Raw genomic sequence first — 14,674 nt, 5'->3', positions numbered from 1 at the left:
ATTTTTCCAATCTTAAATACTTAATTCTAGATGTATAATAAATAATGTTACTTTTCATGGAATAGTGAGTTCTTTAGATATTTAGTTAAGATCTGTTTCACAAATTTTTGTTCATCATTGTAGAATTAATGGTTGGGAAAAATGTTATTTTTTAAAAAATGTGTTGAATGATGATATTCAATAGTATTGCCTGAGGGGGATACAGAAATTAACAGCTTTGGATATTGTTGATGGAAGTGTAATTCTGTACAATCTTTGTGAAGAACAATTTGGTACATTGTATCAAAAAGTTTAATGTGTCTAGGCCATATTCCAAAAGTAAATGTGCAGGAATTTATTCTAAGGAAATTACCAGACAAGAATATATGGTGCAAATGATATAAACATGTATATATGAGAAAATTTATTCATGATTACAAAACTTGGAAACAAATTAATATGTTAATAGATTATTTAAATAAACAAAATTTTTAACATTTAAAAAAACCTTTTAACTATAATAAAAGATAATTTTAAATGACATATATAATTAGGAGCATGGATCTGTATCATTGCTGTAGTTTCTTTTTAAAAATAATCTATCATATTTTATAAATTTTGTTCATAGTAACAAAAGAAATTTGAAAACAAAGATTTTTTGATATGACATTTAAAGATTATGGGAACCGATAAGAGATCTCCAACTGATTACAGGGATACAAATATCTTCAATTAAGTGGACTCTTCAAAACTTATATTCATAAATAGTTTAATACCACTATAAAATGCTAATCTTAGTAATGAGCACACCATGACATCAACTTATATTAAACCACTAATGTAAACTGTTTCCAAAGCTAAAGAAGTAGATTCAGGAAATCACAAAGAAAATAAAGGGTACCGGAAAGAAAATAAGTATGTAAAAAAATTGGAAAGAGTGAGGGATCATAATTCCAAATGCATTCTATTCTATAATGTTACTGATAGAAATTCTTAAATTTCTTGTACTGCTGAATCTTAGATAAGCATCTTCTCCTGAGGCTCAATATGGTCTTCTATGTTACTATATGTACATTAACTGCAGACCAGCAGTGAAAAGGTAACACTCTATTCTCCTTCTACGTTTCCAAATTAAAATGTAGTTGTAATAATGTTTAAAAAATGGTATTGCTTTAGATCTTGGGTTTCTGCTGTAAGAATCTAGGATGCTATTTGCATTAAAATTTGGCTTCCCACTGCCTTAGCATGTTGGTACTTTAGATTCTTTTTTTAGCAAAACATTTCATTTATTTATTTATGTATTTGTGTATGTATGTATGTATATTTATGTTGTTCAAGTACAGTCATCTCCACATTCACCCCATCACTCCCATTGCCCCACACATCCCCATCTCCCACCCTTGATCCTACCCCCCTTTGGCTTTGTCAATGTGTCCTTTATACATGTTCTTTATGACCTTTCCTTTTTTCTCCCCATTATCCCTTTCACCTTTCCTCTGGTGACTGTCAGTCTGTTCTTTATTTCAATGTCTCTGGTTCTATTTTCCTCATTTTTTGTTTTGTTTATTAGGTTCCACTTATAGATGAGATCATACGGCATTGTCTTTCACCAACTGTCTTACTTCACTTAGCACAATACTCTCCAGATCCATCCATGTATCCATGTATCCAGCATGTATCCATGCTGTTTCAAAGGATAGGAGCTCCTTCTTTCTTTCTGCTGCATATTATTCCACTGTGAAAATGTACCATAGATTTTTTTATTTATTCATTTACTGATGGGCATTTAGGTTGCTTCCAACACTTGGCTATTGTAAATTGTGCTTCTAGGAACATAGGTTCTCTTGAGGTACATAGGTTCTCTTGAATTGGTTCTTCGGTATTGTGAGGCTATAATCCCAGCACTGGAATTGCTGGGTCAAAAAGCAGTTTCATTTTTAGTTTTCTGAGGAAATTCCAAACTGTTTTCCACTGTGGCTGCAATAGTCTGCATTCCCACCAACAGTGCACTAGGGTTCCCTTTTCTCTACAACCTTGCCAGCATTTGTTGTTTGTTGATTTGGTTATGATGGTCATTCTAACTGGTATGACATGGTGTCTCACTGTGGTTTTAATTTGCATCTCTCCAATGGCTATAGTGATGCTGAGCATCCTTTTATATGTCTCTGGGCCCTCTTTGGAGAAGTGTCTGTTCAGGTCCTTTGCTCATTTTTAATTGAGTTTTTTGTCTTTCTGGAGTAGAGTCATGTGAGTTCTTTATATATTTTGAAGATCAAAACTTTTTCCAAAGTATCATTTGCAAATATATTTTCCTATACAGTTGGTTCTGTTTTCATTTTGCTGTTTTCTTTAGCTGTGCAGAAGCTTTTTATTTTGATGAAGCCCCACTTCTTTATTCTTTCCTTTATGTCCCTTGCTCTAGGGGACATATCAATGAAAATATTGCTGCATGGAATATCTGAGATTTTTCTGCCTATGTTCTCCTCTAGGACTTTTATGGTGTCATGACTTATATTTAATTCCTTTATCCATCTTGAGTTTATTTTTGTATATGGTGTAAGTTCGTGGTCGAGTTTCATTTTTCTGCATGTAGCTGTCCAGATCTCCTAACGTCATTTGCTGAAGAGGTTATTTTTACCCCATTTTATGCTCTGCCATTTTTGTCAAATATTAATTGACCATAGAGACTTGGGTTTAATTCTGGGGTCTCTATTCTGTTCCATTGATCTATGTGTCTGTTCTTATGCCATACCAGACTGTTTTGATTACCATGTTCTTATAACAAAGTTTGATGTCAGTTATTGTGATCATTCCTACTTTGTTTTTCTTTCTCAAAATTGCTGCAAGCATTCAGGGTAATTTATGGTTCTATATAAATTATTGAAATATTTGTTCTATATCTCTGAAATATGTCAATGGCATTTTAATAGGGATTGAATTTAATCTATAAATTGCTTTGGGTAGCATAGACATTTTCATGATGTTAACTCTTCCAATCCATGAACACAGTGTATGCTTCCATTAATTTGTATCTTCCTTAATTTCAGTGTTGTACAATTTTCTGAGTAGAGGTCTTTTATCTCTTTGGTTAGGTTTGTTCCTAGGTACTTTATTTTTCTTGTTGCTATATTAAATGGGACTTTTCTTCTGAGTTCTGTTTCTGATATTTCATTGTTGGTGTACAAAAAAAAATGCCTTCAAATGCTGAGTATTGTCTCTGTATCCTGCTGCTTTGTGAAATTCACCTAATTGGTCCAGTAGTTTTCTAGTGGAGTCTATAGGATTTTCTATGTACACTGTCATGTCATCTGCAAACAAAGGCAGTTTTGCTTCCTTCTTTCCAATTTCTATGCCTTTTTTTTTTTTCTTGTCTGATTGCTGTGGCTAGGACTTCCAATATTATGTTGTATAGAAGTGGTAAAAGTGGACATCCTTGTCTTGTTCCCAATCTTAGTGGGAAAGCTTTTATTTTTTTCCCATTGAGTATGATGTTGGCTGTAGGTTTCTCATATATGGCCTTTGTTATATTAAGGTATGCTCCCTCTACTCCCATTCTGCTAAGTGTTTTTTTTTTTATCATAACTGGGTATGGTACCTTATCACAAGTTTTTCAGTATCTACTGCTATGATCATGTGATTTTTGTCTTTCTTTTTGTTTGTATAATGTATTATGTTTATTGATTTGCAAATATTGTACCATCCTTGCATCCCTGGGATGAATCCCACTTGGTCTTGGTGTAAGATCTTTTTATTGTATTGCTGGATGCGGTTTGACAATTTTTTGTTGAGGAATTTAGTGTCTATGTTTATCAGTGATATTGGCCTGTAGTTTTCTTTCTTTGTTGTGTCTTTATCTGGTTTGGGGATTAGGATGACACTGGCTTCATAAAAAGAATTGGGAGTCTTCCCTCTTGTTGGATTTTTTGGAATAGTCTGAGAAGGTTAGGGCGTAGCTGTTCCTTAAATGTTTTGTAAAATTCTCCTGTGAAACCAGCCAGTCCAGGGCTTTTGTGTGCTGGGAGTTTTTTGATTACTGCTTTGATTTTACCAGCTGTTATTGGTCTGTTCAGGCTTTCTGTTTCTTCTTCATTAAGTTTTGGAAGATTATATTTTTCTAGAAATCTGCCCTTTTCACCAGGTTTTCAAATTTCTTGGCATATATTTGTCCATAGTAATTTCTTAACAATCCTTTATATTTCTGTGGTATCAGTTGTAATGTCTCCTCTTTCATTTCTGCTTTTGTTTATTTGGGTCCTTTCTTTATTTTCTTGATGAGTCTGCTTAAAGGCTTGTTGATTTTATTTATCCTTTCAAAGAACCAATTCCTGGATTTATTGATCCTTCGAATTGTTCTTTTAGTCTCAACGTTGTTTAATTATGCTCTATGTCGTTTAATTCTGCTCTGATCTTAGTTATTTCCTACCTTCCACTCACTCTGGGCTTTGTTTGTTATTGTTGCTCAAGTTCATGTAGATGTAGAGTTAGGTTGCTTATTTGAAATGTTTCTATTTTTTTTAGGTTGGCCTGTATGATTATGAACTTCCGTGTCAGGACTGCCTTCACTGTGTCCCATAGGTTTTGGAATGTTGTGTGTTCATTTTCATTTGTTTCCTAAAACAACAAATTTTGTACATCTATAAAATATGATGCTGTCAAAATGATATTGATTTTATCATGGATTTGCTCTATATATTTTAATTAAAATATATAAAGTATTAGAATATAACACATGACTTCACTTATATAGTGCCTTTTCCTAAATGTCACATAAATTAATCAGAGTACATAACCTTTTACTTTTGGTTTCTGTCACTTAAAATAATGCTTTTGAGATTCATTCATATGTTTGCATATTTAAGTAATTTATTTACTTTTATTGCTGATTAATATTCCATTATATGGCTATATCATAACTTGTTTATTGTCTGAATAGTGAATGGATATTTGGGTTCTTTCCAGTTTGAGGGTATTTTTAATCAAGCTGCTGTGAATAGTCATATACAGATTTTTGTGTAGGCAAACCCCTACCTGTTTCAATAAATAGATAAGAGTAGAGTGTCTAGATCACACAATCAGCATATATGGAAATTTATTTAAAAAATACTCTTTTCAAAGTAGCTGTACCCTTTTGCATTTCCTTAAGCAATATCTGAGAGTTACAGTTTATTTCTGAAGGTTTACAAAGAGCATTGATTACTCTGATCATATATGATAGTATAATAAAACTATTTCCATTTAGATTATAAAGTACTTTTTATGGCAAAAACCTTTGGGGACTCATGTTGAGAGAAAATGCTATGAAAACCATTGATATGTATTGTTTTAATATGATAAAGTATAATAATAATAATAATACAAAGATCAACAAATGAAACAACATCAGGGCAAATTTTACATTTCAAATTAATAATTTTTGTATTAGCGATTTCTATTCACCAAACCTTAATAGTTAATGTCTAATATTCAATCCACTGCTAGCTATATAACAGAGACACTTACAGATATATCTTATTGTAGATAACAAAAAAAATAAAAAATAAAAGCTTTTCCCCTAGATCTTGTTCTCCACTCAGGATTCAATGCCTTTCTGATCGTAGGACTTCTCAGTTGTTCATTTCTATCTTTCTAGTTCTCTTTCTTTCAGTATCAGAGAACACAGCTAAACTCAATAATATTTTCTTCTTACAATTTTTCTTCTTTCCTAAACCTTGCAATTAGCAATAATCGTGCCTTGGATAAACCTCATTGGCTATAATACTGCCCCTGCACAAACCTTCTTTCCTAAACCTTTAGTATAAAATAATCTTCACTGAATTATTGGCATCTGCTTTATCTCCATTTTTAATTTCAAATTTCATTTTTTTCTTTTGTTAATTAGTCCTCACAAAAATGACTCAAAATTCTACACACTGGAAATGGAAATTTTATACTAGGGTGCTATGTGCTAAAATACACAAATATTATTCTATATTGCTGTGTCTTACCAGGATACACTTAAATTCCAAAGTGAAAAGAATAATGTAAGTTGTGCAGGATTGTTTTTGCTTTATTCGCACTACCTTATTCATTCAAAGATTTTGTTCTCCTCTGTGTTGTCTTTTCAATAAATAATTATTGACTTATTTATCTTATATTTCAATGGAAGGTATGTAGAATATAAAAAATAACTTTGTCCCAATTATTTCAGCTTCATATGGTTTCAATTCTCACTTCTGTGGCTTACTCTACTTTTTACTAGGAGTTCCTTTAAAATGTATCATGGTCCTTTCAAAGGGACTTTGAAAGGTCATTCTGCTCCTGCCTTCTTTCTCCAAGCAGAGTGTCACTCCTAGTTATTGGGGGCAATGTGCCAAAAATCTTTTGTCAGAGACAGATAAAAACCATCACATGTAACCCATTATTTGCCCTCCAATTATCGACGAAGCACTGGCTGTATAAATTACTTTGACTGAGTTAGTATACTTTTTATTAGTGCTGCTCACCTTTTCTTGCATAGAATGCATTTGGTAACCCATTGAGTAAAATCACTTATAGATGTAAATTTTTATGACTTTCTAAATGTTAATGTATGGCTTGTTAAATGTTAAAGTGGTAAATAGCTTCTAGGAGCTCATATGTACTAAATTTCATTTTGTAGCCCTCAGCATTTAAAGAAAGAATTTATATTTGTCAAGCTAAGATTTTTATAAACTTGCTGCTTTTAATATATGACCATACAAAAAAAAATAGGGCAATTAGAAGAAAATGTCAATGTCACATTAAGTGCTCACTGTCACAGAATAACAAGCATCCTTTTGCTGGCAGATTATGGAAGAAAAATGTTATAAATATAAGAATTATGAATTTCAGCTACTGCTACAAACTAAGAATATAGCGTTTTAGGTCATATTTTCCAGATCTATATTCTTCTGTATAGAGCTGTTTACAGTTCTTCACTTAAATATTTATTGTAGGTAAGTAAGTGAAGTGAATTTTTTTCTAAACTTCTCTAGCTCTTAGCACTGCTTATATTGCTCATGAGACAGAAGTGTAATTATAGAATAAAATAAATCAGAGCTCCAAGCATTTTTTAATTTCAAACTCCATGGTCATCATTGAAGGGTTGAAATCAAATTTAATTCTAGACCCTTTAAAAATATGATGGCTGTTTCCAACTATTGACATGTTCTTGAAAGCTAAGGTCTAGGCATTTGTATATTTAAAAAGTGATCTAGGTTATCCTGATATACGCCATACATTAAGAATCATTTTATCCTTAAAATGTATTATTTATAAACAGGAAAACCAACACCCAGAATTTAAAGTATTTTCTCAATGTCAAAGAACTACCAAGAACTAAAACTAAAATTAAAAGTGTGTTGGCCACCAATTTGACTCCTGAAGTAAAAGACATGTAAAGTGATCTCCAATCAAGGCTGCATTAACAGGGTAGAGGAGGGTGAGCATCAGCTTCTTGCCTATACATCGATCTTTCCAGGCAGTGATGCTAATGGATGGAACAGGCAAAATAAGACTGATGTGCAACTATTGGGTTGACCAAAAAGTCCATTTAGTTTTTTCTGTAGAATAAAAGACACACTTTTCTTTGTCACCGATAACTTTATTGATTTGGATATTTTGAGTATATTGGCTATCTCCCACTATTGGCTTCTAGTGAGTCGAGCCAGGCATGTTGCTAAACATCTTGTGATGCATACGACAGCCCCACAGCAAAGAATTATTTTACTGAAATATCAATAGCACTAAGAAACTTCTCAAACCACTTTGACATGTTCAATCTGTCACAGCACCTTCTCCACACACTACCACAAACTGGGTGGCTGAACCCAAGACTCAGGTGTTGGCTGTGTTGGGTCCTTCTGATGACTGTGAGGGAGAATCCATTCCATGCCTCTCTTGCAGCTTACGGTGGTTTGCTGAAAATTGTTGATGTTCTTTGACTTTAGACAAATGACACTGATTTGTGTCTTCCTATTTATATGACATTCTCCTTGTGTGCATGTCTGTCTGTGTCCAAATTTTCCTTTTGATAAGAACATCATTTATATTAAATCAAGGCTCACACTAATGACTTTATTTAATTGTACTAAATACTTTATTTTCACAGCCACATTCTGCGTTATGGGGTTAGGGGTTTAACATATCTTTTTGGGAAGATATAAGTAAATCCATACAGTGGTTGTACACAAAATGTGGGAGAATCAGCAGCTTAGCAGACCCAGATGCTCTCTCCTAAACACAGGCTGACCCTTTCTAGTAAGTTCAATAAAATACGTTCATGACATCACTGTTTCTCTGAGGCACTGGCCCCTAAAAACTATGCATTAGCTGTTCTCCCATAGAGAATAGAATCTTGTAGACCCTCCTCCAATTACTGCTTATTTAATTTGTACTTAAAATATAGTATCATTAACATAATGTGGAAGTCTAATTACTTGGGTAATTAGTAGTCCAAGTTGAGACTTTCAAACTTTATTTGTAAGAAAACTAAAATGGGCTTTCCTCCCCTTACTTCTGTGGTTGTTTTCTCATTAGCTCTTTCTCCATGAGGCCTTGCAGGCATCTACAGTTTGGTACAAAATTCAAATTTAACCCACTGTATTTCTGCAAGTTAATGCTTATGACTTCCTCTTTTACTACATAATCACCTAACTTTATAAATTCGTCATTTCTTCTCTCTCAACATGCATTACTGCTTTCAGTTCATTTAGAAGATTTTTTTTCCTCTTCCTTTAGAAACATTACTTTTCTTCTTGGGATTGCTTTTCTTCCAGCTCCCATCATTTGGTTCACCCAAAGAATGCAATTTTTTCACTTGATTTTACTCAACAAGAGAACTACAAAGAATTGGCTCAAAATTTGTTATCTAGATTAACTGGAAACCTACATCAGGACTTTTATTTTTAATCCTTATCTGAGGATATGTTTATTGATGAGAGAGGGAGTGGGGGGGGAGAGACAGACAGACAGACAGACAGAGATAGAGAGAGAGAGAGAGGAACATCAATCCATTGCCTCCGAACAGCACCCTGACCCGGATCCAATCTGCACCCTAGGTATATGTCCTGACAGGGGATGAACTACCAGGCCAGGGCTGCCCCAGGACTTCTGAACTTGAGACTTATTATTCGGTCATTCAGTCTTTCTTCAATGACAAAAGTTATATCCTAAGCTCTGCCAGTGACAATGTTTTTTCCCTAAATCATCTAGGAAATTTTCAGCTGATAACACAAAATTCAATTCAATTTTTAAATAACAATGAAATACATTTTTGTGCCTTACAGTAGTTCAGAACAGTGCAGCTACAAGGTATATTGATTTAGTAACTCAATCATATCATGATAATTGTTTCCATTATCTTGTTCTGTCACTCTTGAGGTTGGCTTCATCTTTGGGCTTGCAGTAAATTGGCTATGCCAGTTCAGGACACTTTATCCAGAAACTATGCCCTTCAGAAACATAAATATACCATTTTCCCTATTGTGTTAACTTGTAAAAGCAAGAAAAATATTATTAGAACCACCTAGGCAATTTTTCATCTCATTAACCAAAATTATATCTTAATTCTTTGCCTAAACTAACCTCAGTAAAGGGAATTAATACAAATATAGCTGGCTTAAGGTCAGTCAGAATTTACTCTCTAGTGTTGACAATAAAGTTGAGAATAGAGTAGGTTCTCCTTATATTCATGGCATGAAAAAGAGAACATACACATTATCAAAACCGGGATTGTTAACAAGGAAGGAGAATAAATGTTGGGTAGATTATTAGAACTGTATGTTAATCCTTCAATATAGAGAAAGATTATATGTTTTGAAACAGAATGCAGCCACCACAGGTACACAATGACCTAGCAGCTCTGAGGACCCCAGTTCCAACTCATCCTGAAGTACAGTTGCATTTCTTTTTATTCCACAATGTTTTTTATCTTGTTGTTGTTGTTTATACTTTATTGGATTCCAGGAGCATATAAATGTTTCTTTTTTTAAGGTTTGTTAAAATAGGGTTTCTGTAGCATAATAAAAATAATAGCCCTGGCTGGTGTGGCTCAGTGGATTGGGCAACAGCCTGTGAACCAAAGAGTTGCCACTGATTCCATTCCGGTCAGGGCACATGCCTGTATTATGAGCCAGGTACTCTGTAAGGGGTGCACAAGAGGCAACCACACATTGACATTTCTCTTCCTCTTTCTTTCTCCCTTCCCCTCTGTCTAAAAATACATACATAAATAGATCTTTTAAAAATAGATTTTACCATATTATAACAGTATTGAAGTGATATTTGTATTTTTTTTTACATGGCTGGAAATTGGTTTCCCAACTTCTGCAGGTAGAAGTAAGGGGTCATGCATTCTACTCATTTCACTATGCACTAATACCCATGCGTAAGGCTGAACTTGCTGGCCATTTCATCAGACTATCTTATGAAGATTTTCCTATTTCTACTGCAAAGCTAACATGTGATTTTTTATCATTTGCAAATATGATGATTGTATCTCAATACTAATTCTAATTTTCTTTTTTTTGATTATTTATGGTGTTAGAAAAAATGTTAGTATGTCATATGAGAATCAGTATCTTTGATCCAAAGGAGAACCTGACCAAATAACTAAATCATTTATTTAGTGTTTGCATTTTATTCTTAACTTATACTATGCAATCCACACTTTTACATTCAATGTTATGATGAAAGTAAGAGGATTTCTACTTTATTCTACTTTTGAAATCTTTATTGTATTTTTTATATTACCTTTTAGTCCCCTTATACCCCCTCGCCCCAACAATCACCACGCTGTTGTCCATGTCCGTGAGTCCTTTTTCATTTTTGCTCAATCCCTCTACCTGCTAACATCCTTACCCCCATTAGCTGGCATCTTGCTCTCCATCTATGAGTCTGTCCCCATTTTCTTTGCTAGTTCAGTTTGTTCCTTAGATTCCACATATGAGTGAAATTATATGGTATTTGTCTTTCTATGACTGGCTTATTTCACTTAGCGTAATGTTCTCCATGTTCATACTGTCCCAAAGGGCAAACTTTTCTTCTTTTTCTATGGCCAAATTGTATTCCATTGTGTAAACATCCCCTGTTGTTTTATCCACTCATCTATTTTTTATTATTGTTGTCCCCATTTTGCTCAATTACTCTCCCCTGCCCTACCCACCCCCACCACCCACATTCAACCATTGCCCCTCCCCCATTGTCTTTGTCCATGGGTCCTTTAAACATGTTCCCTGACAACCCTTCCCCTACTTTTCCCCTTTATCCACCTCCCCCATTCCCTCTGGTTACTGTCAGTTTGTTCTTTATTTGTATGTCTCTGGTTCTCTGGTTCTATTTTACTCATTTGTTTGTTTTGTTGATTAGGTTCCACTTATAGGTGAGACCACATGGTATTTGTCTTTCACCTTCTGGCTTATTTCACTTAGCATAACGCTCTCCAGTTCCATCCATGCTGTCACAAAGGGTAAGAATTCCTTCATTCTTTCTGCTGTGTAGTATTCCACTTATCCACTCATCTATGGATGGACACTTGGGCTGCTTCCATATCTTGGCAATTGTAAATAACTCTGCAATAAACATAGGGACACTTATATTCTTTTGCATTAGTGTTTTGAGTCCCTTTGGATTTATTTCCAGAAGTAGGATCACTGGGTCAAAAAGTAGATTCATTTCTTTAAATTTTTGAGATATCTCCGTACTGCTTTCCACAGGGGCTGCACCAGTCTGCATTCCTACCAAGAATGCAAAATGGCTCCCTTTTCTCTATGTCCTTGCCAGCATTTGTTTTTGTTGCTCTATTGATGATAAGCATTCTGACAGGTGTGAGATGGTATCTCATTGTAGTTTTAATTTATATTTCTCTGATGATTAGTGATCTTGAGTGTCTTTTCATACGTCTATTGGCCATCTGTATGTCCTCTTTGGGGAAGTATCTGTTCTGGTCTTTTGCCCATTTTTAATTGGATTGTTTATTTGTTTATTTTTTTGGTGTTGAATTTTGTAAGCACTTTGTAAATTTTTGATAGGAACCCCTTATCAGATGTATTGGCAAATACGTTCTCACATTCTGTGGGTAATCATTTTATTTTGTTCATGATTTGATGCCAATAATGAACTAATAGAAAGGGAAACCAAGAAAACAATCCTGTTCCCAACTGCCTCAAAAAGAATAAAATACCTAGGATTAAACTTAATGTAGGATGTAAAAGATCTGTACTAGGAAAATTATAGGACACTGAAGAAAGAAATAGAAAAAGATACAAATAAATGGAAGCACATACTGTGTTCATGGATAGGAAGAATTAACATCATTAAAATGTCCATACAACCCAAAGAAATCTATAGATTCAACACAATTGCTATGAAGATTCCAATGATGTATTTCACAGAACTAGAACAAATATTTCACAAATTTGTATGGAACCACAAAAGGCCCAGTAGCAACAGTGATTCTGAGAAATAGCAAAGTCAGAGGAATCACACTACCTAATATCAAACCATAATATAAGGCCATAACATTGAACCAGCATGGCACTGTCAGAAAAACAGACACATAAATCAATGGAACAGAAAAGAAAGCCCAGAAATAAGCCTACACCTTTACAGTCAATTAATATTCTACAGAGGAAACAAGTGCATACAATGGGCTAAAGATAGTTTATTCAATAAATAGTGTTGGGAAGATTGGACAGATACACACAGAAAAATAAAACTAAACCAACTTCGTACACCACACAAAATAAATTCAAAATGGATTAAGGACTTAGTATTAGACCCAAAACCATAAAAATGTTAGAAGAAAACATAGGCAGCAAAATTTTGCACACTGCTCATAGCAATTTGTTATCAGATATACCTCCTCAGCCAAGGGAAAAAATATATAAGTAAATAAATAAACAAATGGAACCACATCCACTCCTCTTATAAGTGGAATAAATTTGAACTCACAGAATGGAAATGTTATGCTGTTAATGGTCTCCTGTGGGTTTTATCTTGTGAATCTTCAGTGATTTCCTTGAGGTTTAGGTGAAGCAAATTTTGCAAATTATGCTTATAAGCATGACAGTTTTCCTATTTTCAGTGAATTTACTCTAGTTTGTATTCCATAAGGCAGAGAACCTTCTCAGATGAACAACATTTTTGGTCCTTCTGTATCTCATGAATCTCATTTATTTTTGGTCTTCATATTTATTTTTATTTTTTATTGTTCAATTACAGTTGTTCCAATTTTTCCCTGTTGCTCTCCCCTGCCCCACCCACCTCCCTGCTTCTTCAGTTAATCCCCACACTTGAATTTAATTCACACAATTGATTATAATTTTAGAGAAAATGATGGCAAATTTATTTTTAGTGCCTGGGACATATGCTTGCCCCTTCCCTTCCCACCCTCTAGCATACGAATTGCTTACCATATTCTGTAACCAATCTGCTCTGCTGGTCTTCTGTTCTGTCTTCCATCAGGGCTGCTAAACACATTCAGATTAAAACCTACCAAAACGCATGTGTAAATTGTTTAAAATAAGAAATTTTACTTTTTTGACTTTTCAATTGGAGACTTCTATTCAAGTGTTTTCACATTTAAATAAGAGAAGAAGGGCGGTTTGTAAAATTTGACGGCATAAGGATTTTAGATCAGAGTTTTTTGTTGATGATTACATTATAATGTTAAAAAATGTTGTATAAGCTTAAGAACAATAATGTTCAATGGCTGAATGAACAATACCTATTTACACTATTTACAGTAAATATGTATAGATAAATAAGCCATCTTGACTTCAAAAATAAGTCAAGGAATAAACTAACAATCAGTGAAAAAACTTTAATTAGTGGTAATGTTCATACTAAGAGGAAATTTCTGAATTAAAGGCATATGGCCAGCAACTTCTCTTACTTAGGTCAGAAGTCTGATGTGCAGCCCACTGGTTAAATCTGGTCCAACACCCATTGTTCTTATTGAAATACAGCCACACTCCATTTATTTATATACTGTCTGTGGTCACTTTCCTCCTGCAATGGCAGATTTAAGGTGCTGCTGAGACCACATGGCCGGCAAAGTCTGGAATATTTACTATCTGACTGCTTACAGAAAATGTTTAATGATCCCTGTCTTAGGTTAAATCCCTATCAGACTCAGAACAGAGTGAGACCACTGAGTTCCTACAAATGCATAATCTGAATGAGGATATGTTACTGGATGAATTGGGAGGCACACTCACAGGGATACAACAAGAAAGCACTTAGTTTGTCAGCAAAGGAGGCTGTAGATTGATTACATTATTTCCTATTTGAGCTCAATGAAATTAAATACGCCACAGTGTCCTCCACAGCCTTATTTTCTGATTGTGTTAGAGCAAGTAGTGTACGGAATGACCTGGCAAACATAAACATAGTTTATTTTCATTTAGAGATGATGCCACAAAAGCTGCAACTGTCTGAAGTTGCATTATTAACAATCTTGAGGGAGGATGTTTGTTGTTCTAATGACTATAGTATGTACAGGCAAAGTCAAATAATATCAGAATTTAAAATTAGCAGATAAATATGAAGATAGAGTATATGTCATACAAACCTGGATTTGTACAACTTGAGATAACAGAATTGACTTCCATGAAACTTTGTAGCCAAAGATAAAAGTTCAAGGGCACGGCTGAGTGGATGGATATACCAAACAATGAGAGGTAAAGAAAACTGCCAT

General features: G+C 34.1%; 2 pseudogenes; both read right to left on the bottom strand.

Moving 5' to 3' along the window:
* The window catches only part of LOC112313075 (ralA-binding protein 1 pseudogene), a 100,444-nt pseudogene that overhangs the window by 44,285 nt on the left and 41,485 nt on the right, over positions 1-14,674 (bottom strand).
* Positions 5,682-5,754, bottom strand: LOC128780344 (U4 spliceosomal RNA; annotated as a pseudogene).

The sequence above is a fragment of the Desmodus rotundus genome, chromosome 2 (assembly GCF_022682495.2).
Source record: "Desmodus rotundus isolate HL8 chromosome 2, HLdesRot8A.1, whole genome shotgun sequence".
NCBI classification, from domain to species: Eukaryota; Metazoa; Chordata; class Mammalia; order Chiroptera; family Phyllostomidae; genus Desmodus; species Desmodus rotundus.
Note: the sequence above shows the minus strand (reverse complement) of the source record. Positions and strands in the feature narration are given on the sequence as shown.